This window comes from Silene latifolia, chromosome X (assembly GCF_048544455.1).
Source record: "Silene latifolia isolate original U9 population chromosome X, ASM4854445v1, whole genome shotgun sequence".
Classification (NCBI taxonomy): domain Eukaryota; kingdom Viridiplantae; phylum Streptophyta; class Magnoliopsida; order Caryophyllales; family Caryophyllaceae; genus Silene; species Silene latifolia.
In genome coordinates, this window is record NC_133537.1 from 316,321,810 (window position 1) to 316,348,543 (window position 26,734).

General features: G+C 42.3%; 1 non-coding gene across 1 annotated transcript; it reads left to right on the plus strand.

Moving 5' to 3' along the window:
* Positions 1–23,603: 23,603 nt before the first annotated feature.
* Positions 23,604–23,709, plus strand: LOC141625010 (small nucleolar RNA R71). Its single transcript, XR_012534810.1, has one exon. It is a non-coding gene; the product is annotated as a small nucleolar RNA R71 (small nucleolar RNA).
* Positions 23,710–26,734: the final 3,025 nt, after the last annotated feature.

Below are 26,734 nucleotides of genomic sequence, written 5' to 3' on the forward strand. Positions count from 1 at the left end.
CCTTTCGGCGAGGTTGAGGTCACGTTGGAGGACTACGGCATGATTTCTGGTTTTCCGTGCGGGACAGAGGCCGTGGTGTGGCTGTCGACGGCCATGAGGGTGGACTCGACTGAGGCCAGGAGTCTGATCGGTTGGAACCTAGCGGCGAAAGCTGTTACGTTCCCGGGTTGGTGCCGAGCTCCTACATCAGGGATTACTTTGCTGGCAAGGTCCCGACGGTGGCGATGATCGATGGGAGGGAGGAGGCTCCACCTCCTTGCACTGCGGAGCAGAGAGCTCGTCTGTGGCTCTGGTGGTTCTTGTCTTCACTCTACCTTGGAGACAAAGGGGAGAGGCTGTTGACGAAGCTCCTTCCTTTTCTTTCTGACTTGAGTGACCTAGGTCGTTGGGACTGAGTCACTCCTGGCTTTGCGGTCCTCACTCGCTATATGAGGGCCATGGTTCGTCCGGAGCTGGTGGAGAAGGGGACGTCTCCTGCCACTGTTGGCCCTGGATTGCTGTTGGAAGTATGAACCTTCATTTTGTATCATGAAAGATTATTTCTCTTCCTTGTCGGATCGCGAAAGATCGCCATTAATTATCTTGTTTTGCAGGCGTGGGTGTACTCCTACTTTCCGGGCTTTGCGCCCAAGAGGACGGAGCCGGAAGCGAGAGCTTATCCCGTTGTGAGGGATTGGGTGATCTGTCGTAGGAAGAGCCATCGCTCTTCTTACAATGTCTGTCAACGGGACATGAACGCCCTGCAGCTGGGTGGCGTGAGTATCACTTTATTTGCTTACTCATCACTTCTTTTTAGAAACGATCATAAGAATGACCTCTTGTTTGCTTTGTCTTAGCGTGTACCTAGGCCTTGGCTGGACTACGCTGACATCCCTCCTTTCGTGGCTGAGGTCCTTCGACCTAGGAGCTCGAGTCGGTTGCTGTTAAGGACGTCGATGGGTCCCGTGTGGTACTTGGGCGAGCGTTTGACTCGCCAGTGCTCTTGAGATGTCTTCACGGTCCCTATCGATCCTCCTCGGACGATGTTTAGGGAGCCTTCCGATGCTAAGAGGGAGGCTGACCTGGCAGACGTCGGCGGCGACGCTCTCCTTCTTCCTGACGAGGTGCGTTCACTCACTGGAGGTTGGCGTACTGGCTGGTCGTGGTAAGTGTTTCACTTTTCTTTCCGAGTTGATTTGAAAACATGATGAATGATCATCGATTAAAGAAACCATTTGGATTTTGCAGGAGGTTGAGGCGGCGGGCGTCGAGCCCCCAGCGTACCCCGAGACCCTCGAGTACACTGACGCGGCGGGGATGACGATGATTTCCGAGCTTCGCGACTTTGGCGAGGCGGTGAGATGCTGGTCTGGACGAGTGGCAGCATTTGATTCGGAGGGTAAGTTCCCCAACTCAATTAGCTTCTGTATAAGAATACATTTGTCTGTTTCGGTCCATTTGTTAAGAATTTTGTTTATTGAAATGCAGGTGGCGCCATCTCGGTTTGTGGCTTTGTGGAGGGTAGCCAACAGGCTACAAGCCACCGCCGTCGAGGCAGTTGCTGGTGGTCGAGGACGTCAGGTATGAACCTTTCGTTTATTTCATTTTTGAGTTCTCTAACTTTTTGCATTTGAAATGATTGACATGAGCCATTCTTTTGTCATTTTCAGAGGGAGCGCGACCTGGAGCGTGAGCTAGCGCAGTCCCAGGAGGAGACAACTCGCCTGTTGAGGGAGTTGGAGGTCCGTGACGCCGAGATTGCTGCTCTCAAGGCGAGTGTTGCTGAGCTAGGCGGCGACGAGTAGTTGTTGTTTTTGTTTTTTGTTGCTTCTGTTTGGCTGTACCGCATACATTTTGTAAATTTTAGGACTTTCATTTTGGACTTTTGGACTTTGTTTCGGGCACGAGCCCCCAGTTTGATGTACATATGACCTTTTGATTGTATATACGACGGCCTGAGTGCCTTTGCTGCTGGGTTGTCTTGTTTGTATCTGCAGGTTAGCCTTGAACAGGTTTGGTAGATGACGGTTTACGCCGTCATGCTGCGAAATTTACATAAAAGTGCACATAAAACACATATTTGTACACATGGCCTAAATTAGCGCAAAAGAAAAGACCTGAAAATGCAAAAAATTTGCCGAAAAAATGACCGGACGGTAGGGGGGGCTACTCCCTAAAAAAACGAAAAAAGAAACATATAAGTTTGAAATGAAGTGTGAAACGGGAGTGAAATGATTCCCCCAAAAGAAAAAATAAATAGAAATGGGTAAGTTTGAAATAAAATATGAAATGGGTGAAATGATTCCCCAAAAAAGAAAAATAAATAGAAATGGGTAAATTTGAAATAAAGTGTGAAATGGGTGAACTGATTCCTCCAAAAAGAAAAATAAAAAGAAATGGGTAAGTGTGCTTGTTTGACGAAAATGCCGATTTTGCCTCGAAAAGTGTGCCCGTAAGATTAGAAAACTCGAAATATGGTAATTTGACGGAATTACCAAAAATAATAACCTATACGAATAGGAAATTATGCTAAAACGAATTAGGAAAGATCTAACACGGAAAATCACAGAAATCCTCTCTGAGGAAGAGGCGCAGCATGAGCTGCGACCCTTCGTAGAGGCGCAGCAAGTGCTGCGCCATTTTCCCAGTGCGTCTGTTCTGACAGATTTTAGGAAACAACTTTTAGTATAAATATAGACATTGATGGAGTCTTTATTCACACAATTCTTCCGTATATTACATAAAAACTCTCCAATTACATAGAAAATTCATACATCATGGATGCTTTGGAAATCTGTCTCAAAGAATGGACAAACGATTTTACAAATGTGGAGAAACATGATATGGGTGCTTTCAACTTGGGGTCGATCTTGAGCTTGAAATTGGTGAATGTTGTGAAGCCGTTCTTGGATGCTTGTCTCGAATATTGGGACCCTAATTTCCACGTGTTTGCCTTCCCTGGAGGTGATATCTGTCCTTTTCCTGAAGAAATTGCTGCAATTGGCGGATGGGATCCAGAACATATGCCTGCTATACCTTCTAGCTCTCAAGGGTACAAAAAACAAGTTTAGAGACATGCTTGGACTGACTAAACCTGAGGTTGACCGTCTTGTGACCTCGAAAGGAGTTCGAATGCTTGATTTCATTTATCGATTTATAAACAGAGCTGACCCTTCTATCTCTTATGTTGCGAGGCGTAGGACATTCGGGTTTTGCCTATTGCATGGTTATGTCCTCCAAGGACATGTTGATGAGGAGATGAGAGGTCATCCTCGTTATTTGAGCTTGATTGAGCAAATGGAGCTGCGTAGGAGCCCAGCTTGTCTGTGTTTAGGAGAGATCCTATTGGGATTGGATAACAGGAAAGCCAACCGCGACCTCCCTTATTTAGGAAGTCCCATAATTCTGCAAGTAAAATGCAACCTTTTATTATTTTGTTCTTTTTGCTTCGTTTTTTTTTTTCGTTTTTCTTTTTGTTTTTTTTGTTGGATATTAATTCCTGCATTGGTCAAAATTTGACAGGCTAGTCGTGTACCTACCAGAAATAACCAACTGGCACTAACTAATATAGCTAGGGAAGTCGGGATCGTATCCACAGGGAGGCAAGATATCTGTTAAGGTCCGTCTATTTAGGTCACTAAATGGGGGTTTGAATTTGATTTCTAAACTAATAAAGGCTTAAAGGAAAGAGCAGTGAAGGAAGAGCAATAAAAGACAGAAAATATAATAGACGTGATCAAATGAGAGAGAACATGTCAGGATTTCGGTTCACCATGGTAGTCTATCGACTCAACTGCAAATAGCCTAGATAATCTATTGTGAGACGGATACATGAAAGGTCCTTCCGGTCCACTTTCTATCTTAGATTTCCACTAACTTAACTTCTGTCCTCGTCAGGGTAGTCTACTGTTCATAGCAGGTCTATTTAATCCAATCTTCCGATCCAGGAGTAAATTTAACCAGATTAAAACTAACTTGGAAGCGTGCACTCAACTAAGTCGGTATTATAGTTAATTTGCCATGGGTACAGATTCTCACAAGTAAACAATCTGGTCTATTCGCTACATCATCACAAACCTACCATGGATTCCCTAATCCCAACATGAAAGAATTTAGCTACTCATATTACTAATGTTGTTAATAATAATAATAATAATAATGAATACACTAATTAGAGACATGATGAAATAACAATAATAATGCATAAACTAAAATTAGGGCAGAATAATTAAGGGAAGAAAAACAATGATTAAAGCAAAGTAACAATGGAATTAAGATTAATAAGGGAAGAAGGATTACAATCTCTAGCGATCCAGCGTAAAGAACAAATCCACAAGCAAGAGATTAAGGGAAAAGAGTTTACAGTAGAAAGTGTAAAGGAGAGATTAAGAGAGTTCTTCAGATGAATAAAGCGTAAGTAGCGTCCCTAATAACCTAATTAACGAGAGCTTAAATAAACAAAACAAATTCCATCACGAAATAACATAACACGGGTTAATTAAGCCCGTCTAAAATCCAAACCTCTCATTCGAGTAGTATAAAACCACTCGATCGAGGTCTTCAGCAGTTAATCCTCTCGATCGAACCAAAGTAGCTCTCGATCGAGGAAACCCACTAAACAGCATTTCGATCGAGTATGCTAAAGCACTCGATCGAACTCTTCTGCTCACAAAACCACTCGATCGATGCAAAATACCTCTCGATCAAGTGTTCTTCCTCCAAGTCAGCTTCAAACTCGTATTTGACTGCTTCGTTGACCACCCTTTCACGCACTTCAAGGCATAATCTCGCTCTAACATTCCCGTCTCCTCAATATGCATGCAAAATAGGACGAATAGAGCACGGTTTCACCACTTTCAGGTTCATTTCTGCAAAACAGACAAAACAAATCAAAGTATCCAATTCGGGGCATTTTGCAATACAAAATAATACAAAAGTGCATAGAAATACGTGCAAAATAAGTCTAAAAAGGCTATATAAAATGCACGTATCAAATCTCCTCAAACCGAACCTTTACTCATCCTCGAGTAAACTAAATGCAAACTAATGGAACGGACATGAAAACTCAGAGCTAGCTATAACTTGTCTACTTGAACCAATTTAATGCAACAGAAATCAACAGTCATAGCTGCAACAGTCAATATGAAATGAATTATCAGATGTTCATAAATAAAGCTAACCAATCGACCTTGCAAGACCAACAAAATCGGACTCTCACGTGGTCACTCTTCTCTCATGATGCAAAAGGGTGAATTATATATGTATAAGAGAGAAAACGAAATAGTCACTCACCTAAACTGCGACCTACATAACATGCATGCGACAAAAATGAAAGACGATTCAAGTACTATGCACACACTCCAACCAACAATGTCCGACACAGCCGAGGGCTTACAAATAGTATAGGAATAGTGAGGTTCAGGTGAGAAAAGGCAAAATAAATTATGGAAATGTGGAGGTGAAAGTGCCAAGCTAGTTCCTAAACAGGACCATATAAGACCGTCTGAATCTCAACTGCTTGAAAATAAACACACGTGCCCTTCATTGGCACACATCTCACTATCCAAATACACTATCTCCTCAAAAAATATATGAATAAGAACAAGGAGTAGACCGTCACAAACATCCCTTTTTTAATACGGTCCTAATTAAGCAGACAACACAAATCAATCTTTTTCTTTTTTTTTTCTTCTTCTCTGCCTCACGTGTGATTTCAATTTTTTTTTCATTTTTTTTCTTTCTCTTTCTTTCACGTTTTCACTTTTTTTTCATGTCTTTTTTTTCATCCTTTCTCCTCTCTTAATTTCCATCAACTCCAACAATAAAAACGGGCCAAACTCGCAACATAAATCAACCTACCACAAAAGATACACTAGACTAGCTTGACTGGGCAGGCTTAGTTTTGGATGTAGCTAATGGGTCAAAAAGGCTAAATTTGGCTTAAATGGAGCTAAATGGGTGAAAATGTAAGAAGGGAAATTTTCAATCACCTCCCTGCATGTGACACCGACCACAAACCCGAATGTATGCAATTAACAAGAAATCGAATGTCATAAATGTGCAAAAAGATGAACATGCTATGCAAGGAGTACTACTCTCAATTCCTATGTAAACCGGTAATGAATGTCACCAGTTATAAGGCTCTAAAACTCAGAAATTGTAAAGTAGGTTGCCAATTTATCAGGTCAAGTCTATACGGTCAGCTTAATTTGAACAAAAACTCGTGGATTATGCGTAAGACTAGCTAATAACTGTCAATAAAATGCAAGGCTCAAGTAAAAATGGCAAGTTACAGTGAAATGGAAATCAACCGTTCCGACTCAACCTATATGCAAAAATAAACGTTAATATTTATTAATTTTTGAAATTTTCTAATTTTTTTTGGATTTTATGAGTTTTTTGAAATAAATAAAAAACAATGCAAGCTGAAAATAGAAACGTGAATGCAAAACAAATGCAAATGCAGACTCAAAGGACGCATTACCCTCCCCAAACCAAAACGGACAACGCCCTCGTTGTCCTTCAGCATACACCAGTAGATATATACGGGAAACGGGAAAATACAGCCAATAAATGAAAAAGAAAAACAAAAACAAAAGGAAATAAAAGAGCGAAAATGTACATACAAAACACGAACTTCCCCAAACCATCCTGAAAACTGGGGAAGTGAGTAGACCAGTAACTACTCGTCAGCCTCCTCGTACTCCACATCCTCCACCGTGACCGTGTAGTCCGGGTCCACCTGCTGCTCTCTCCTCCTCGCCTCCTCAGCTTGAGTCTTCGCTGCCGCCTCAGCTGTGTCCTCCTCCTCGTCACTGGCTGGCTGTGGGTACCCCTCAGCTGGGTACCGGTAGAAAGACGGGTGTGTCCAGCCCTCAGGGACGGGACGGTGTTGCATCATGTGATACTCGTATAGAGGGAACAAAGTAAGAGCTATGTCCCGCTCCATACGAGCCTGCCTCTCTACAAGCTCAAGCAACAAACTGTCACGGCGTCCTTGGTCCATGACCGTGGACGCCTCAAAAGGTGGAGGAGGTACAAAATTAGCCGGGTAAACCGGCTGTGTCTGTGTCTGGTCGGGCGCAGGAGTAGGAGTAGGGATCGGGGTAGGAATGGCCGTGGAAATCTGGCCACCCGTAGAAGGTGTGGATCCTTCTCCGGTCTCAGGTCTCCTCTGCTTCCTAGAAGCGGACATGATAGGAGGTGGTCGCAGCGGTAGGTGGTACATGGGCAATGGTGGTCGTATCCTGCCCCTAACAATGGGCAGGGGAACGAGACGAGGTAGGGTGGTGCAAGGAAGGGTCTCAGACAAGGAACCTCCAATCTTCCAAGTCTGGTGGTCAGAAGCAAGCCAAAACATGGACAGCATAGCAGGAATGCCAAGGTACCTATCAGTGTCTAGGGACGGTAACTCACGAGGGAAGACGGGGAAGAGAGAACGGGCAAGAAAAGTGGCTATGCCACCACAGACAATGGTGCCCGTGGTCTTCTCCCCCACAGTGTGAAAGTACTAGGCGACCAGGTAAGTAATGTTAAGGACAAAGGGTCCTTCACTGTCAATGTTCAGGTACCCGCCCATAATAGAGAGCTCAATGTTGTTCACATTATTTGGTTCTTCACGGCCAAAAATAGTACTACCCATAAGACGCAAGAAATATCGGGCAGGGGGAAGGTGGACCTGAGCGATCTTTCGCTCTTCGTAGGTAGTCTGTGCCAAGGTCCTCTACAACTGGCGGATGACCTTCCTAGGGGCAACAATAGGACCCGTAAAAGAAAGTCCTAGCCTAGTATCAAACTCCTCTAAAGTCCAAGAAAAAGTCCGGTTAAATAACCGGAAAGACACGGAAGCACAAGTCGGGTCAGTGTCGTGAGCGCCCGAAGAGAAGGTAAAGGAGCTGAAAAACTCAAGGATCAGCTCCTTGAAGGTCAAGGCACTTATGGTCACTAGGCCAGACATCCCTGTACCCCTCAAAATCTCGACAACAGGCTCGTAAATACCAAGTCTATCAAGTGACAAATGGCATAAAAACTTCGTAGACAGAAAATCACAGCTAGCTAAATCAAAGAATCGAGTGCGATGAATAACATTAATGAAGATTACCTGGGGATAGTCGGGGTGCGAGTCGAGTGAATCATCCACTCGGATGGTGACACGACCAGCAGAACGGCCAGCAATAGGTGTAGCTCGTGCGCGACCCCGGCCTCTAGTACCTGAAGTAGAAGCCCGTCCTCTGACGGGACGAGGTACTAAGGTCGCCCGGTAAGCAGCTGTGATAGCTGGTAACCACGCAGCAGTGGTGGTCACCGTACCAGAGGTGCTAGCTGTGGCTGTAACAGTAGTAGCAGCAGAACCAGAAGTCGAGCTAGCAGCAGAGCTAGCAAGAACAAAAGCTGAAATCGAAACAGAGGTTGAAGCAAAACTCGCCGAGACAGAAATAGAGCTGGCAGTAGTAACAACAACAGTACCAACAGTAACAACAGGTAAAACAGGGGTAGCGGCAGTGGTACTAACAGTCGTGGTGATGGTGGTGGCAGCAGGGACCACCGTCTCAGTAGAGGACGGAACTACAGTCGAAGTAGACGAAGGTAGGGAGCTACTTTCCATCCTAATCAAGTAAGCAAGAGGTACAATAAGCAATTAAATCAATTAAACACAAAACCTTTAATTTCAGTCGAAATTTTCTACCTTCACTATAAACCCTAACCCTAATTACTTCATTTTGTCTAAATAAAGGAATTAAACAACAAGAAAATGAAGGTAAAACTTACTTGATGAAGAAACCCACGAGAATAAGCAATAAAATCGACAAAAATAGGTGCAAATAGGCGGAATTTGATCGAAAACCGCAAAACCCTAATTCCCAAATTCAACCACAACAAAGACAAAAATCAAGGGAAAAATAAGGGGTAAATGTCGAATTAAGCACAAGGAGTAGTGTGGACAGCGGGCCGCCCACGGGGGCGCTTGGTGAGAAACGAAACAAGCGTTTGCATTTTTGTATGGAGTCGCCACCAATTTTTATGGGAAATTGGAACCGTTCGAGTACCTCGTGTCATGTCAAGACACAAAGTAGTGACATGAACACTAAGCAATCGTTACCCTTAGCATTCTATGTCTAGAATGACTCTCGTGGATGCCAATGAACACGGGTGTTCACAGATATCTGGAGTAAGGGGTGAGGGTACGTATTAGGAAGCTCTTTTGATCGAACACCTAATCCCGCCCGCCTCGATAGCGGCCTCTACTAATGATTAGGGAAGTTATTCGTACTCGATATATCGTCGGCTATATGCATGCAATGCAACATCCAAGTTTTAATCCTAGCATGTGAGAATATAACTAAGTCGGTTGACACACAATTAGCATACAATTGGGTCGAAGTAGGGATTTAATGCTCATTTACATGTGAAAACATACAAGCAATAAAAGAAATACAATAATCATAAATTACAATAATGAAAATTACAATAATTACAACAGATTAGGCGATTTACGTCGAAAATACCTTTAAAACGAATAATTTGAGAAAAAGAAATAAAAGAAGGAAATACGAACAGAACAGAAGTGATAATACGGATAATAGTCAGTTAATACGTAAACTAATTAAACTAGGTCAAGGCAGAAACGGAGTTCAGGGACAGAAATCATCCTGGAACAGCGAAGAGGCGCGCCCTCGGGAAGAGCGCGGCGCTGCTGCGTCATTCAAGGGTGAGTTCTCGGCGTGGCGAAGCGCAACTCGTTAATCTGAATTGATGAATTTAATGATGGATTAAAATATTTACTCGGATGGAAGTGATTAATAGGTTAATTACACGTGAATGATGGTCATAAAAGCGATAAACATGAATGAGACGGATGCAAACAGATTAATTACAAGATTGAACGATTAATTAGTGACATCGGTGAATGAAACAAACTAAACATGATGAATTAATGACAAATTAGTGACGAGCATGTGAATGAACAGATGAAAACTATATCAAAGACGAATTCCAGAAACTCAATATGAACAAATTGAATCTCTACAACCCGGAATTGAATTTTATGACGAAAACCCGCGAATATGAATTATAAGGGATTTAAGTCGGATTTGTGACAAATTAAACATGCTAATGATGGTTATAATACATGTGAATTATTATGACATTAAGACAAAGAATTAACAAGCGAGCAAACAAAAGAAAGATTTTGAACACGAATTACAGAGGACAAACGAAGAAGAAAGGAAGCGAGAAGCTGGCGGCCTCACGAAGAGGCGCGGCGAGAGCTGCGCTCCTTCAAGAGCGCAGCGATTTGCTGCGTCCTTTCTCGACGGTTATCTCTGGAAATCCGCAAAAACAGTTTTAACAAAGGGTTTTAGAAATCGGTTTCAACGGTATTTTCGACGTAAATCTTACAATTGATGATACGAATAGTAAAATACAATAAATAAATAAGGATTGTACACCCTCAGACTTACATGTTGACGAAACGAGAAGGACTAAGATATCGATTAGTGATGCTCGACGCGAATGCAAAGAGAGTGCCCTCGTAAGAGGAAAACGATTGATTAATTAAATTGATTAAGTGTAGTTGGTCAAATTGGTCGGTCATGCAACGGAGAGGCTGGTACCCGGAAAGATCCGAGCTTACGTGGTCGAAAGTTCAAGCACGTAGGCGCCAATAAGTAAGAACAAAGTCTAGAATGCAAAGGGAGAAGAGAAGGGCGGACACTCGCGTGAGAAATATGAGGAGCGAAGGCTCCTATTTATACTAATCACACGACGGAATTATGGTAAGACTAGGATACGGAAGGAAAGATCCGGAAACAACCGACTTAGGTTAAAACACGGAAACTTGGACAAAAAGAAAGCCCTGGGAAAAGGCGCAGCAGAGCTGCGTCCCTTGGAAGAGGCGCGGCGATTCTTGCGTCCTTTCCCGGGTAGGTTCCTCGCGCGTAGAAAACGCGTTTGTGATCTGTCGTATTTTAGGCATAACTTTCTCTACAAGACTCGGATTAAGGTGATTTCGGTGGCGTTGGAAAGCTAAGAAAGAGATCTAGAACTTTCTGTGAAATAGGCCTGACCCAAAAAACTCGTTATGACCTCGTAAAACGGGCCTAAAGGTCGGGTTGTTATTTTAGCTAAATGAAATGCACATTTTGTAATGTAAATTTTTATGTTTAGCCTAATGAAGTGATATGGGACTCGAAATGAGATATAATCTCGACATTTTATGACATCCTAACCTTAGGTAGACAATCCCATTGCTTTGACTCGGGATTTGACGGTTTTAGGAAATGAAGACGGTTTTTGACCCGGATTCCAAATGTACTCTAATTACTGCCAAAACGACCGTATCGGCGCGTAGATGACATTTAAGAGGTAGACATTAATATTTGAGCAATCACTTGACGATAATCTTACGAATTGTCACAAATCGTTCCGCGTACCAAACATGCGGCCCAATCATCACCGGGTGGTTTGCGGGAGGTGCGAAACGAGGTGTCTCTGAGCCCCCACTTTGACCGAGGCTTGGACAAGGCGAAAGTCAAAGTATAGCCATCAGTTCAATCGAAGATTACAACTGACGACGACTATGGCGACGCGAGGCGCTCAAGGGGTCGATCCAAGGACCTATCGTCGGGAACATTTTAGAGTCGTCGACTATCGGGAGGGTCGTTTAAAGTCCATTACACTACGTAAGGAGGCTCGCCTTGACCATAAGAAGAGACCATACCGAGACTTCTTTCTCGAGATGCTTCCGGAGTTGCGTAGGAGCTAAGGTTGAGCGTAGGAGCTAAGGGTAAGACCTAAAGGACATATAAGGATTGTGCTAGGGTATGGGGCCCTAAAGGAAAGCATTGACGGGAAGGAGGCCTAAAGTAAGTTCAACTTGAGGGGTAAACCGGAGGTTGGGTATAGAAACTCTATTGGTTTGGGGAACTTAAAGGCTTATGAACCTAAAAGGATTGGGATCCTATAGTTAAGTTTAGGAACTACTGGGTTACTAATTCTTGTTTTAAAACGCGTGCGTTTAAGGTTTCTGTGGTATGAGAACTTCAAAAGGATTTATGGGTTTATGAACCTAAGGTCGTTCGGTGTGGGAGCTTAAAGGTTTATGAACCTAAAGGAGGCCATTTTGGGATCTAAGAATCTAGGGGTAAGAATCCTAACTTTGGGTTTACGAACCTAAGGAAGGAGGCGCCGGTTTGGGAACTTCGGAGAATGACACCTTTGCCGAACTCGCGGGAAACAATAATATTGAGGGTAGCGGGACGTCGGTAGAAACTTTGGGGAATCTTTGCGTCGGTCTCAAGCGAACTCGGCAAAAACTTGAGGTTGAATCGCTTGCGTGCTCTGTCTCAAGCGAACTCTTGTTGGGGAATATATTGACGATTAGGAACATCTTGATCGCCATGGAAGAAATCTTGAGTGAGCAATCGCAAAAATCTTTGCTACTGGGACAAATATTTTGACGACTTGGAACATCTTGATCGTCATGGAAGAAATCTTGAGTGAGCAATATTTGCAAAAATCTTTTGCTGCTATTTGGGGAGAATGAAGACTTGGGTGAAGCCCCTAGTCGGAGCGAGCACGCTCCGATACTTACCGCATGGATATTAGCCACACAAGAATGCAATCTAATATGCAAATAGAACATAAACACATATGCACGTAAGCAATTATCACATGGACCTCGAATGAGGAAACACATAGGTTTTGCAAAAGGCGTTTCTTTATAAAAGTTGTTTAAAACTTGTGTAAAGGAAATTTGTCGTTTGTAATGCGTTATGCATATTCAATGGGCTTTAGACATAGGACTTGTCATGACACAGACCTTATATGGATGCAAAATATAGACTTAGGTTTGACGCGACACGGGGATGACTTTGTGGACTTTGTTTAAGTATGCGCAACCCTAGCCAAATATGGGTGATAACGCGTATCGATTCCAAAGGTAGAATAATTGCAAGGATGATGAAGGCATATAAAGGCAAGGCATGAGCCATGGATCATCTGTCTACTAGGACATCTTTTCTTTGCCACTTCGTAAAAGAGACCCCTCTTGAGGCACGATAACTTGGAGAATCGATCTAAGACCTTATCATCGCCTGGACCGAGCACTAGCTAGACTCAAATGAGAGAGGAATAAAGGAAGGGTGGCATCTCGGAAGAGAAGCCCCCAGGATGAGAAGATGACTCTGGACTTTTGGTAAAAGAGAGGCTGGGCGACAATAAGGAGCCCCCAGTATAGAGGTGTTGGTTGTAGAAGGGATGTTAATTGAGGTTGGATGGTTGAAAATAGAGGTTGGAAGTTGATGGTGGTTGATAATTGAGATTGAAAGTTGGAAGTGGGATGGTTGTGTCCTTGAGGACTGCCTACGTATCCACGTGAAGTGAAATCAAACCAGATCGTAGTTCTGAGGTTTGGTTAATTTTATTTAGGTGTTGTGGTTGTATCCTTCTTGTGTAAGAAAGGACTGCCTACGTATCCACCTGAAGAGGTGAAATCAAACCAGATCGTAGTTCAGGTGTGTGCCTAAGCTAAGTTGTTAGGACCTTAAAGTGCAGGGGTCACAAGGGTAATATTCCTTTGGTGACTCGAAGAATCGATTTGAGATAACTCCCTTTGATCATAGACCAAAGAGGTATAACTAATTTTGTAAAAATTTCCTTGTCATGTGAGCACACTTAGTGGACCCTAAGGATGATATGGGTATGTCCCATTCTAGCTAGCAAGGTATTGAAGACTCCGTGTATGGGTCAAGGTGAAACTGGATTGGATGTTTGGAATGTGGAGCTTGGACATAAGAGGCTTTGATGAACAAATCTCTAGAGCTTGATTTTGTGGTGTTAAGGCTTGATGGGGTTATGGCCTGTGATGTGGCTTGGAAATGGGGTCTTTTGGCTTAATGTAGCCTGAGAACATAAAGGTAGGTTAAAATGACGTGATATCAAGTTTCCATGTCTTGGCCGTAAAGGATGGGTATATTTGACGAGCTTGAGAGGATTCTCAAAATTCCTAACTATCTCCCCGTAACGGTCTCGAGAAGGACTTTAGGGTGTGATGTATGAAAGGCTAAGTGAAGGTGCTAGCTGACCATCTTCATCGATGTCTTGATTCTATATAGACTTCAACATTATTCCGCTTAGCATTTGATTTCAGGCTTGTTCTTGATTTAGACTCAGATTCTTGGTCTAGAATATATCTCGGCTTTTGCTCAGATTTTTGATCAGGTTTTGAAGGATAACTTTGACTTTCGATATTGACTTGCTTGATCGAGCCTTGTTCTTATGACTCTTTTTGTCTTGGATTACGCACATAACTGCGGCCTTAGATATTGATCTTGGGTTCTCTTGATTGAGCCTTTGTCTTTGATCACGGCTCGTATCGTCTTGGATTTGCTTGTTACCATGGATTTGGGTCACACTAGCACCTTTGGGTGTGAAATGGGTTGGTCTTTAGTAACACGGGTTGTTTATTGTGGGGAATGGGCTTGCCTTCCGTCATGGATCGTTAACAAGGGAGACGGTCTGGATTCGTCCTAGAATCTCTAGAGATAGGCTCGTCCTAAACTAGGGTTATATTGTGGTTTCTATTGCCAGACATGGAATAGGTAAGGAAAGAACACGGAGTTTCAGGTCCTCTACAACTTAGAATGGAACATCATATAAGTGCACTCACATTGACTGTCATGTGTTGTTGTTGTTTTAAAAAATATCTCAAATCAATTCTTGTTGTCACAGGAAAAGGATAAAAGAAGAGATAGGATAGAATATGTGGATTGAAAATTTGTACTTTTATTGAAATGGATAATAAATGTATTTAACATAGATATGAGAAGACATGTGACTCGTGGGACAGCCCCCAGGTTGTCACTAGGAATGTAAATGGACACGAAGAAAGATACTAGAACAAATATGAGATAGAAAGCCTAAGACTCGGACTCGGACCCGGACTTTGACGCGATCCTAGATCTAGACTCGTAATCATCGGCCCACGCTTAAACGTTTACTCTTCCAGCAACTGGCTTCGGCACCTGGCCTTGAGCATTCACCCATTTAAGCACCTCATCTTCGTCATTGGGAATACTAGAATGGTAAAGGCCTAAGAGATCTTCCTGTCTTTGAAGAGTAAGACACCCATGAGGGTCATTCTGTTCTCTTAACGGATCGAGGGTCGATAAGGATATCTTGCCGCGATCGAGCATATAGTGGATAGTATATTTGAGTTTGGAGCATTCTTCAGTGTCGTGTCCATTACCCCTATGGAATAAGCAATATTGAGAACCGTCCCAGAAGCGACCTCTCCTCTCGTACTTAGGGTCTGGGATTGGACCGATTGGTTGGATCAGTCCTTTGGCAAAGAGTCTTTTGAAGGCTATCGTATAAGGTATGCCTAAACTGGAGTATGACCTTGAATGCCGAGTTCCTCTTTCCGGTGAAGGTTCTATAAACTTTACGTCGGTGATGCGGATTGTTTTATTGTTGGGTGTAGATGCGGACGGTGAACCTTTTTTAATGACTTCATTGATACGAACAATCTCTGCCGATAAGTTTTCAATGGTGTTGATGCCACCTTTCAAATGAGAGGTGTAAACTGGGTGTAGACAGTCAATAACGTCCTCAACCAATGTCGCTTCCTTCGACTGATCGGGTATTTGTGAATCTATCTTTCTTCTTTTCACCAAATGATTGGTGGATCTTTCATCTTTTTGATCACCTGTGATATTGAACTCCCTATAAGATCGCTTAACTTCTGTACCCAAACATTTTAGTAGTGAGACAGAAATCCTTCCATCCTCAATCCTGTCTTGTATGACATGCTTGAGCTTATAACAATCTTCGGTACCATGCCCCCTACCCCTATGGTATTGACAATATGAATTGTCATCCCACGATTTAGATTTCTTTTCTGGATCTGGTGTAGGTCCTATTGGTTGAAGAAGACCTAGAGAGGATAATTGGTTCAAGGCTAGGGCATAAGGTATTCCTAGATTTGTGAATGACCTGGGAGAGTTGTTTAATTCCTTTGAGGAAGGCTCCATGAGGCTGCCTTTATTGATTCCTGGATGAGAAGAACTAGGAATAGATTGCTCACTTTTTGCTTTCTCCTCGAGACCATGAGGTTGAGGGTTTATCTGGACACTCTTGAAAGATTGGGCCTCAAGCTTCTTATCCATTTCAGCAAATTGATTCCCCATGTTGGAAAGCCGAGAGTTTAGAGTATCAATGGCTCCTTCTATCTTGGAAAGCATGAGCATCCCACTTTGGACATCGTCCTCCTTCGGCGCTTTGATTTCTTTGTCATCACGAGGATCGAGGAGGTGAGAAAAGTCTAGGAATGATTCTTCATCGTGTTTAGTGCTGTTAGACCCAAGAGGGTCGGTCCCATCAAATTGCTCCACAAATGGTGGCATTGGAAACTTGCCATCCTCGATCATATCTTGAATAATATGTTTTAGACAAAAGCATTCCTCTGTATCGTGTCCCCTACCTTGGTGGTACTGGCAATATGAATTGCCCTTCCATCTAGGGAATATCTTTTCGGGATCCGGGGTTGGGCCAATTGGATGAAGTTTTCCTTGGGAAACTAATCTTTGTAGAGCTACTTCATATGTGGTTCCGAGGTCAAGGAATTCTCTATGAGCTCGTCCCGGCCTTCTGGGTGGAGTTTGCAAGAGGTTAACTCCCTTGTCTTCATTGCCCTTCTTAGATGGGTGAGTCGTGTTGAAGCTATAACTTGGCCTTGGGGTATGAGAGGATGGTAAGGGTTTCATCATATTTATCTTATTTTCCATATTGATGACACGAGCGCTCAAGTCTTCGATGGTGGCCTGAAGCTTAATGACTACAACACTTAGTCCCTCGACGTCGATAGATAGACGTTCTTGAACACTTTCCTTGGAAATTGCAGAATTCCTACCGAGAAGAAAATGATGCGCATTACAACTTGATTTGACACGGGATCACGCATACTAAGGCAACAAACAAAGGAAGGGACAAGACGAGATGGCTAGACTCTTGACTTGTGAATCCAGGAAATGTCGTGAGTGACTTCTCGTGTTTGGACTCACGGTGTTTGACCTTGATTTTAGACTCGAGTGTTGACTCTGACAGAGTGACCCTAATATGATTGACCTTATTGACGGGATTGATGACACATGTTGATTCTGGACTCGAGGTTTGCTTATAGGTGTTAAGAAGACTATTGTAGTTTAGACTCAAATATGAGGCCCATTGAGACTCGTGTGTTGAGCCTCGAAACGTGTGACTCGATGTGTCGAAAATGCTTAGATCCTAACTGAATTGGGGTAGGGAGTCCAAAATAATGGCGTGACGCCTTAGGACTTGACTTGAACGTTGAAAAGACCCAAAATGTAAAGGAAGACGGGTTCATGACTCGACGGAGTTCCGACTAGGACATAGTCGGTTTGAACTTTGACTCTAACTTAGCCCGATTGAATTTACACATTTACATTTACACGGTTTGAAAATATTTTGAATAAAACGTTTTTGGTTTTTTTTTCTTTTTTTTTTGTTGTTTCGTTTTTTTTTTTGTTTTTTTTTTTTGTTTTGTTGTTTTGGATTTAATTTTGAAATGGGTTTTAGGCCCGAAGTTTGACTCGACATTTGGACAGAGTTTTGACTGGTTTTGCCTTTTTCGACAATTTACATTTTAAAAGAGGTTTTGATTTTTTTACAAAATTCGTCATGGTTTTATTTAGAAATGGTGATCACGTAAGGTACAAACATTTATACAAGCATTATAACGGGATCTTTGAGTGCATTTAGAAGGGTTTTGGTTTAAAGGGTGGGTTGCCATACCGAACCATCAAACCCGAAGTCTGTGGAGAGGCTCGTACCAAACAAGAGTAAGGCCGATTCCTAGTCCATTTCCTCAAGTAGTGAAGGCCCTTGATACAAACAAGAGTAAGCATCATGGTATGGATGACGTCAATCGTTATCCATCCTTAGGCCCAAATAAGAATTAGGACCGTTTAGACGGGACGATTGGTCGAATGGATTGGGTTGGGCCTAGGAAGGCCGAATTAAACGATCTAGGAAGACCGAGTTATGAAAACCGACAATTGTCTTGTACAAACTATTCCCTAACCTTGTTCAAGTTTCACCCTTGCTACACGTAAGTGTATTATCCCCAGTGAGTCGCCAAACCGTGGGATGGCGGGCCGCCCACGGGGCGCTTGGTGAGAAACGAAACAAGCGTTTGCATTTTTGTATGGAGTCGCCACCAATTTTTATGGGAAATTGGAACCGTTCGAGTACCTCGTGTCATGTCAAGACACAAAGTAGTGACATGAACACTAAGCAATCGTTACCCTTAGCATTCTATGTCTAGAATGACTCTCGTGGATGCCAATGAACACGGGTGTTCACAGATATCTGGAGTAAGGGGTGAGGGTACGTATTAGGAAGCTCTTTTGATCGAACACCTAATCCCGCCCGCCTCGATAGCGGCCTCTACTAATGATTAGGGAAGTTATTCGTACTCGATATATCGTCGGCTATATGCATGCAATGCAACATCCAAGTTTTAATCCTAGCATGTGAGAATATAACTAAGTCGGTTGACACACAATTAGCATACAATTGGGTCGAAGTAGGGATTTAATGCTCATTTACATGTGAAAACATACAAGCAATAAAAGAAATACAATAATCATAAATTACAATAATGAAAATTACAATAATTACAACAGATTAGGCGATTTACGTCGAAAATACCTTTAAAACGGATAATTTGAGAAAAAGAAATAAAAGAAGGAAATACGAAGTAATGTAAGTGATAATACGGATAATAGTCGGTTAATACGTAAACTAATTAAACTAGGTCAAGGCGTAAACGGAGTTCGGGGGCGAAATCATCTGGAACAGCGCGGAGATCGCGCCCCTGAAGAAGGCGCAGAACCGGCTGCCGCGTCATTCAAGGGTGAGTTCAGGCGTGAAGCCGAACGCAACTCGTTAATCGAATTGATGAATTTAATGATGGATTAAAATATTTACTCGGATGGAAGTGATTAATAGGTTAATTACACGTGAATGATGGTCATAAAAGCGATAAACATGAATGAGACGGATGCAAACGGATTAATTACAAGATTGAACGATTAATTAGTGACATCGGTGAATGAAACAAACTAAACATGATGAATTAATGACAAATTAGTGACGAGCATGTGAATGAACAGATGAAAACTATATCAAAGACGAATTCCAGAAACTCAATATGAACAAATTGAATCTCTACAACCCGGAATTGAATTTTATGACGAAAACCCGCGAATATGAATTATAAGGGATTTAAGTCGGATTTGTTACAAATTAAACATGCTAATGATGGTTATAATACATGTGAATTATTATGACATTAAGACAAAGAATTAACAAGCGAGCAAACAAAAGAAAGATTTTGAACACGAATTACAGAGGACAAACGAAGAAGAAAGGAAGCAGGAACTGCGGCAGCCTCACGAAGAAGAGGCGGGAAGCAGAATCGCGCTCCTTCGAAGAGGCGCAGCAGTTGCTGCGTCCTTTCTCGACGGTTATCTACCGGAAATCCGCAAAAACAGGTTTTAACAAAGGGTTTTAGAAATCGGTTTCAACGGTATTTTCGACGTAAATCTTACAATTGATGATACGAATAGTAAAATACAATAAATAAATAAGGATTGTACACCCTCAGACTTACATGTTGACGAAACGAGAAGGACTAAGATATCGATTAGTGATGCTCGACGCGAATGCAAAGAGAGTGCCCTCGTAAGAGGAAAACGATTGATTAATTAAATTGATTAAGTGTAGTTGGTCAAATTGGTCGGTCATGCAACGGAGAGGCTGGTACCCGGAAAGATCCGAGCTTACGTGGTCGAAAGTTCAAGCACGTAGGCGCCAATAAGTAAGAACAAAGTCTAGAATGCAAAGGGAGAAGAGAAGGGCGGACACTCGCGTGAGAAATATGAGGAGCGAAGGCTCCTATTTATACTAATCACACGACGGAATTATGGTAAGACTAGGATACGGAAGGAAAGATCCGAAAACAACCGACTTAGGTTAAACACGGAAACTTGGACAAAAAGAAAGCCCAGGAAAAGGCGCAGTAGAGTGCGTCCCTTGGAAGAGGCGCGGCGATTCTTTGCGTCCTTTCCCGGTAGGTTCCTCTGCGCGTAGAAAACGCGTTTGTGATCTGTCGTATTTTAGGCATAACTTTCTCTACAAGACTCGGATTAAGGTGATTTCGGTGGCGTTGGAAAGCTAAGAAAGAGATCTAGAACTTTCTGTGAAATAGGCCTGACCCAAAAAACTCGTTATGACCTCGTAAAACGGGCCTAAAGGTCGGGTTGTTATTTTAGCTAAATGAAATGCACATTTTGTAATGTAAATTTTTATGTTTAGCCTAATGAAGTGATATGGGACTCGAAATGAGATATAATCTCGACATTTTATGACATCCTAACCTTAGGTAGACAATCCCATTGCTTTGACTCGGGATTTGACGGTTTTAGGAAATGAAGACGGTTTTTGACCCGGACTCCAAATGTACTCTAATTACTGCCAAAACGACCGTATCGGCGCGTAGATGACATTTAAGAGGTAGACATTAATATTTGAGCAATCACTTGACGATAATCTTACGAATTGTCACAAATCGTTCCGCGTACCAAACATGCGGCCCAATCATCACCGGGTGGTTTGCGGGAGGTGCAGAAACGAGGTGTCTACAAGTAGAATGTGGGTGTTGGATTTGGTAGAGAGCAAGAAAAAATGGAGGTTTTTGGGAGTTGAATGTCGCACAAAGAAAGGCAAATGAAGAAGATAATAAAAATAATGAAGAATAAGAAGTTTAAAGGTTACTTCCTGCGTGTGAAATTCAATTTCACTCGATCGAGTGATTTGAAACAACTCGATCGAGAAGTCTGACCTACATTTCACTCGATCGAGTAAAATTTCACTCGATCGAGAACTTCCCATTTTAGCCATTTCGATCGAGTAACTGTAAACTACTCGATCGAACCCTTTTCCTGTGCATTCCTCTCGATCGAGTACAAAAAGTACTCGATCGAGTGCTTTTCTTCGTGTAACTCATCACAATGCGTCATTATCTCCCCAAACCTGCATAAAAACACTCGCAAACATATCCCGAACATACCAAATCACAAAATAACAGTCTATAATATTTCTAACTAAGCTAAAACAGTCTAAAATCTAGCAGTCTTAAAAACGCAATAAAGAAATTCAATGGAAATTCAAAATTAATTTTTTACAATTTGTTACACGGGGCATTCTCTGCTCAATTTCCAAAACAATTCAGTAGCCCAGCGGAGGGCTTCTGACTGGTGGAGGCCCCTTCAGCATCCTTAACCATCCTCTTAGTTCTCCACGAGCTTTAATTTGAACCAGTAGGGGGAGAATAGTAAACGTCCACGTACGCACGAACTTTTCTCGTCCCTTTGTCTTTCCCATCAGCGTTGACGTCAGGATCTCCATTTTGATTGATTTTAATTGCACTATGACCTTTGACAGCTCTTGCATCTACTCCATCTGTACCTGCAGCAAGGAAAACAGACGAATGTTCCTCCTTTTTGCTCTCAATCTGAGGCGGAGGGGTTACAATTGTAGCACAAAATTTAAAATTTTCATCTGGAGTGTCAATATGGGAGTCAATAGAGGAAAGGGCATTGCAAGGTTGAGATTGCATGGGAGCCCTACGAGACTTAGACTGATGAAAAATCAGTTCCTCATCTCCTACTTGAAATGTGAGTGTCTTACCCCCGACATCTATCACTGCACGAGCAGTGAATAAAAATGGTCTCCCTAAAATAATAGGGGTGAGAGTGTCCTCGGGTATGTCAAGCACTACGAAGTCAACGGGAATAAAGAATCTCCCGATTTTGACATGTATGTCCTCTATTACTCCTAACGGCCGTGATATACTACGGTCGGCCATCTGCACGGTCATGTTTGTGCAATTAAATTTAGTCAAACCAAGTCTCTTTGCGAGAGACAAAGGTAAGACACTCACGCTATCACCAAGATTGCATAACATGTTATCAATTAAATGGGTACCTATGTGACATGGAATCGAGAAACTACCCGGGTCTGACTGTTTAGGTGGCAATTTATTTTGAACTAGGGAAGTCCCTACCTCAGTTAAAGCTACCGTCTCATGATCATTGATATACCTCTTGCGTGATAAAATTTCTTTCATAAACTTTAAATAAGAGGGTACCTATGTCAGCAACTCGGCGAATGGAACAGTGACCTGTAAGCTTTTCAGGAGCTCGGCAAATTTACCGAACTGTTGATTGGCTTTCGTGCTCTGTAATCGCCTCGAGAAGGGCACCATTATAGGAATATTAAGCCCTTTGTTTCTGTCTTCCAACGTCGCAGCGGGTTCAAGCTCTTTTTCGCTCGATCGAGTCCTTTCACCTCTCGATTGAGTCTTTCCAGGTGAAATTTCACTCGATCGAGCATTTCCAGCCTATCGATCGAGTTCCTCAATAAGCATAGTGTTCGATCGAGGCAAATGATCACTCGATCGAACAGATTCTTCAAAATTTTCACTCGATCGAGTGGTTTGAACCTCTCGATCGATGCCTTGATTATCCAGTTCACTCGATCGAGTAGAATTTCCTTTCGATCGAGTGATTTCAGCCTCAATTCTACTCGATCGACCACCAGAGATCAATCTATCGAGTATATTCTTCGTGGTAAGCTTATCTTCAGCGACAATTGACTGTTCATCAGCATTAACGGCCTTCCCCGGGTCTGATATGTCATCTAAAGTTGACAATTTTGGTCCTTCATATGAACGACCACTTCTCAAATTAATCAAGTTTACTTTCTCGTGTGGATTCTTCTCAGACTGGGACGGTAATTGACCATGTTTCCTCGTGGACTAGTTTGCGGCTAACTGAGCAACTTGAGTTTCAAGTGACTTGATGGATGCTTCTTTCTATTGGTCACTTAGTTGCCATTGCTTTGTCAACGACTGGAGCATTGACTTTAACTCAACTAGCTCACTTACCCCACTTAAAGATGATGCTCCTTGATTTGGTGGAGGAAATGAAGGGGGCTTTTGGAAGCCTTGTTGAGCCTTGTGAGGAGGGACATATGGCTGCTGCTGCTGCGGTGGAGGAGTGGGAGTAAGAACATTTTGACTTGTCCACCTCAAATTGGGATGGACTGCCCCTTGATTGTTGTAATAAGAACCTCCTCTTTGCCTGTATTACTGAAAAAGCAAGGACTTGTTCTTTCTCAGTAAAACAGTCAATAGCAGTATAACCGTCATTGCTTCCACACCTCTCATAAGTGACAGTTTCCTGTCTAGTCAACAAATGAACCGTATGTTGATCTCCACCAGATTGCAACTCCATTCTATAAAACCGGGCATTCATGGTTTCCAACTGAGCCACGACTGCCTTATCAACCGAATGGACCGTTCGAATACCGTCCCGTGGTTCCCATATTCAGCACAATGGGTCGCCATCTCCTCAGTAATGCCACATCCCTTATCATTATCAATGTTTTTCTGAAATCTCTCGTTGGATGAGGCTTCAAGAATAACTCTATGGTCATCGTACAACCCATTGTAGAACTGGTTGCACAGAAACCATTGATCAAAACCATGGTGAGGAAGAGACCTCACCAACTTCTTGAACCGACACCAAGCTTCATAGAAAGTCTCATCAGGTGCCTGCTTAAAACTAGTAATCTTTTCCCTCAGCTGATTAGTGCGTTGTGGAGGGAAGTATCTTTTGTAGAAGGCAAGTGCGAGAGTCTCCCAGTTTGTGATACCAGCAGCTGTCCGGTCAAGATCAGTCAGCCATTCACGAGCTGAGTCAGTCTGAGAAAAAGGAAAAAGCACTTCCTTTATCTTGTCCTGTGTTACTCCCTTGGTAGTGGGAATAGTAGAGCAATAGTTAGTAAAGATTTCCATATGCTTTCGCGGATCTTCACCCACCACACCTCGGAACAGATTTCTTTCCACCTGATTTATGTAAGACGGACGGATATCGAAAGTGTTATCGTCCTCAGTTTGGAGGTTGAAACCTTTAGGAATAGAGGATGCTTTGGGCTCCGAGTGACTTGCAATGTTAGGCATCTTTACTGGATTGTTGGCAGAAATGAGATTGTCTTCTTTAAAAGACTAGTCTTCTGCAAATAAAAAGTGTTGTAGCTCGGGCTCGAAAGTACTCAAGTCTTCCTTTTGAATTTCCTTAGGCCCAGATAATAATTTGGACCGTCCAGACGGGAAGATTGGTCGAAAGGGTTGGGTAGGGCCTAGGAAGGCCGAATAAAACGATCTAGGAAGACCGAGTTATGAAAACTGACAACTGTCTCATATAAACTATTCCCTAACCTTGTTCAAGTTTCACCCTTGGCAACACGTAAGTGTATTACTCCCCAGCGGAGTCGCCAAACTGTGGACGCGGGCCCACGGGGTCGCTTGGGAACAAGCGTTTGCATTTGTGGAGTCGCCACCAATTTATTGTGGAAAATTGGAAACCGTTTGAATACCTCGTGCCATGTCAAGACACAAAGTAGTGACATGAACACCAAGAACTCGTTACCCTTAGCATTTTATGTCTAGAATGACTCTCGTGGATGCCAATGAACACGGATGCTCTTTTGATCGAACACCTAATCCCGCCCGCCTCGATAGCGGCCTCTACTAATGATTAGGGAAAATCATCTATACTTGATATGTTGTCGATTATATGCATGCAATGCAACATCCAATAAATTAATCCTAGCATGTGAGAAGTAACTAAGTCGGTGAACATGTAATTTAGCATACAATTGGTCGAAGTAGAATTTAAGGTTGATTACATGTGAAAACATACAAACAAACGATAATAAAGAATACGATAAAAATACAATAATTGAAATTACAATAATTACATTGGTTTGATTGATTTACGTCAAAAATACATTTATAACGGATAATTTGGGAAAATAAAAGGAAAATAAATTAAAGAACAGATTAAGGGTGATAATACGAGTAATAGTTGATTAATACATAAGCTAATAAACTAGGTCAAAGCAACAACAGAAATTCAGAGACAGAACTCAACCCGGAATAGGCGCAGCAGAGCTGCGTCCCTTGGAAGAGGCGCAATGGTCACTGCGTCTGTTCCTGAGGCGAGTTCTGGCTGTGAAGCCGGAACTGCATATTGTTAATGTTCGTTGGTGAATTAGATGATTGATTATTGATATTTGATTCGGATAGAAGTGGTTTAATGGATTATTTACATATGAATGGGTCATAAAAACAGTAAAAGACGGACTCAAATTAATTAGAACGAATTAAAAAACTAATTACAAGATTAATTATGAACTACATTTATTAAAACTAACTAATTAGGTTTAATTAATGTTAAACTATGGATGATGATGATGATAAACAGATGAAGACATGTACCAAAGTCGAATTCCAGAGACTTGATATGGATGAATCGAATCTCCAAAACCCGGATTTGATTTAATGACGAAAACCCGCAAATATTAATTACTTGGGATTCAAGTCGGGAATTAAAAGTGATGAATTATTAATGAACTATGTATTAAAATTATTATGCGAAAGGAATAAGAAATAAACAATAAAAGACGAAATAAAATTGACGAATTGACAGAAGATGAAGGAAGAAGAAGGAAAGCAGGAACTGCGGCAGCCTCAGGAAGAGGCGCAACAGATGCTGCAGCCCTTCTAAGAGGCGCAGCAGTTGCTGCGTTCCTTCTCGACATCAGTCACCCGTTAATCCGTAAAAAAAGTTTGAATAAAAGGTTTTATAAATCGGTTTTAAACATGCTTTCGACGTAAAACTTACAACGATTAATACAAAAATAAAGTACAATAATAAAAGATGGGATTTACACCCTCAGACTTACATGATTGACGAAACGAGATTAACTAAGTTAACGATTAGTGATTGCTCGACTCGAATGTACGACGAAAGTGCCCTTGTAAGAGGAATTTAAACTAAATTGATTAAGTTGATTTAGTGGAGTTGGTCAAATTGGTCGGTCATGCGAAACGAGGCTGGTATTCAGAAGGATCCGAGCTTACGTGGTCGAAAGTTCAAGCACGTAGGCGCCAATAAGCAAAGAGCACGGTCTTAGAATGCAAAGGGAGAAGAGAAGGGCGGACACTTGCGTGAGAAATATGAGGAACGAAGGTCCCTATTTATACTAATCACAGGAAGGAGCGAGGGTTTCGGTAAAACTTTGGAAGAATCTCAGAAAGATCTTAAAATACGCAGAAAGGAGCTGGGGAAGAGGCGCAGCAACCACTGCGGCTCTTGGAAGAGGCGCAGCAGGTGCTGCGTCCTTTCCCCAGAGGTTTCCTCCTGCGGAAGAAAGATTTTCCGCGTTTTCTATTATGGAATTGCGGTTGATCTCAATTTCCTTATTATTTAAAATATAATTTCGGAAAATACTTTGCCAAAAGATTAAAATATTGGAATATGGAATAGAAATATCCGGAACATTCCAAAATATTCCGACTCAGTATTTTAAACGGTTATTAGAAAATTAAGACGGTTTTTGACCCGGACTCCAAATGTACTCTAATTACTGTCAAAACGACCGTAACGGCGCGTAGATGACGACCAAGGGGTAGACACAAGTATTTAAGTTATCACTTAACGATAAACTTACGAATTGTCATAAATCGTTCCGTGTACCAAACATATGGCCCAATCATCACCGGGTGGTTTGCGGGAGGTGCAGAAATAAAGTATCTACAGGCGGA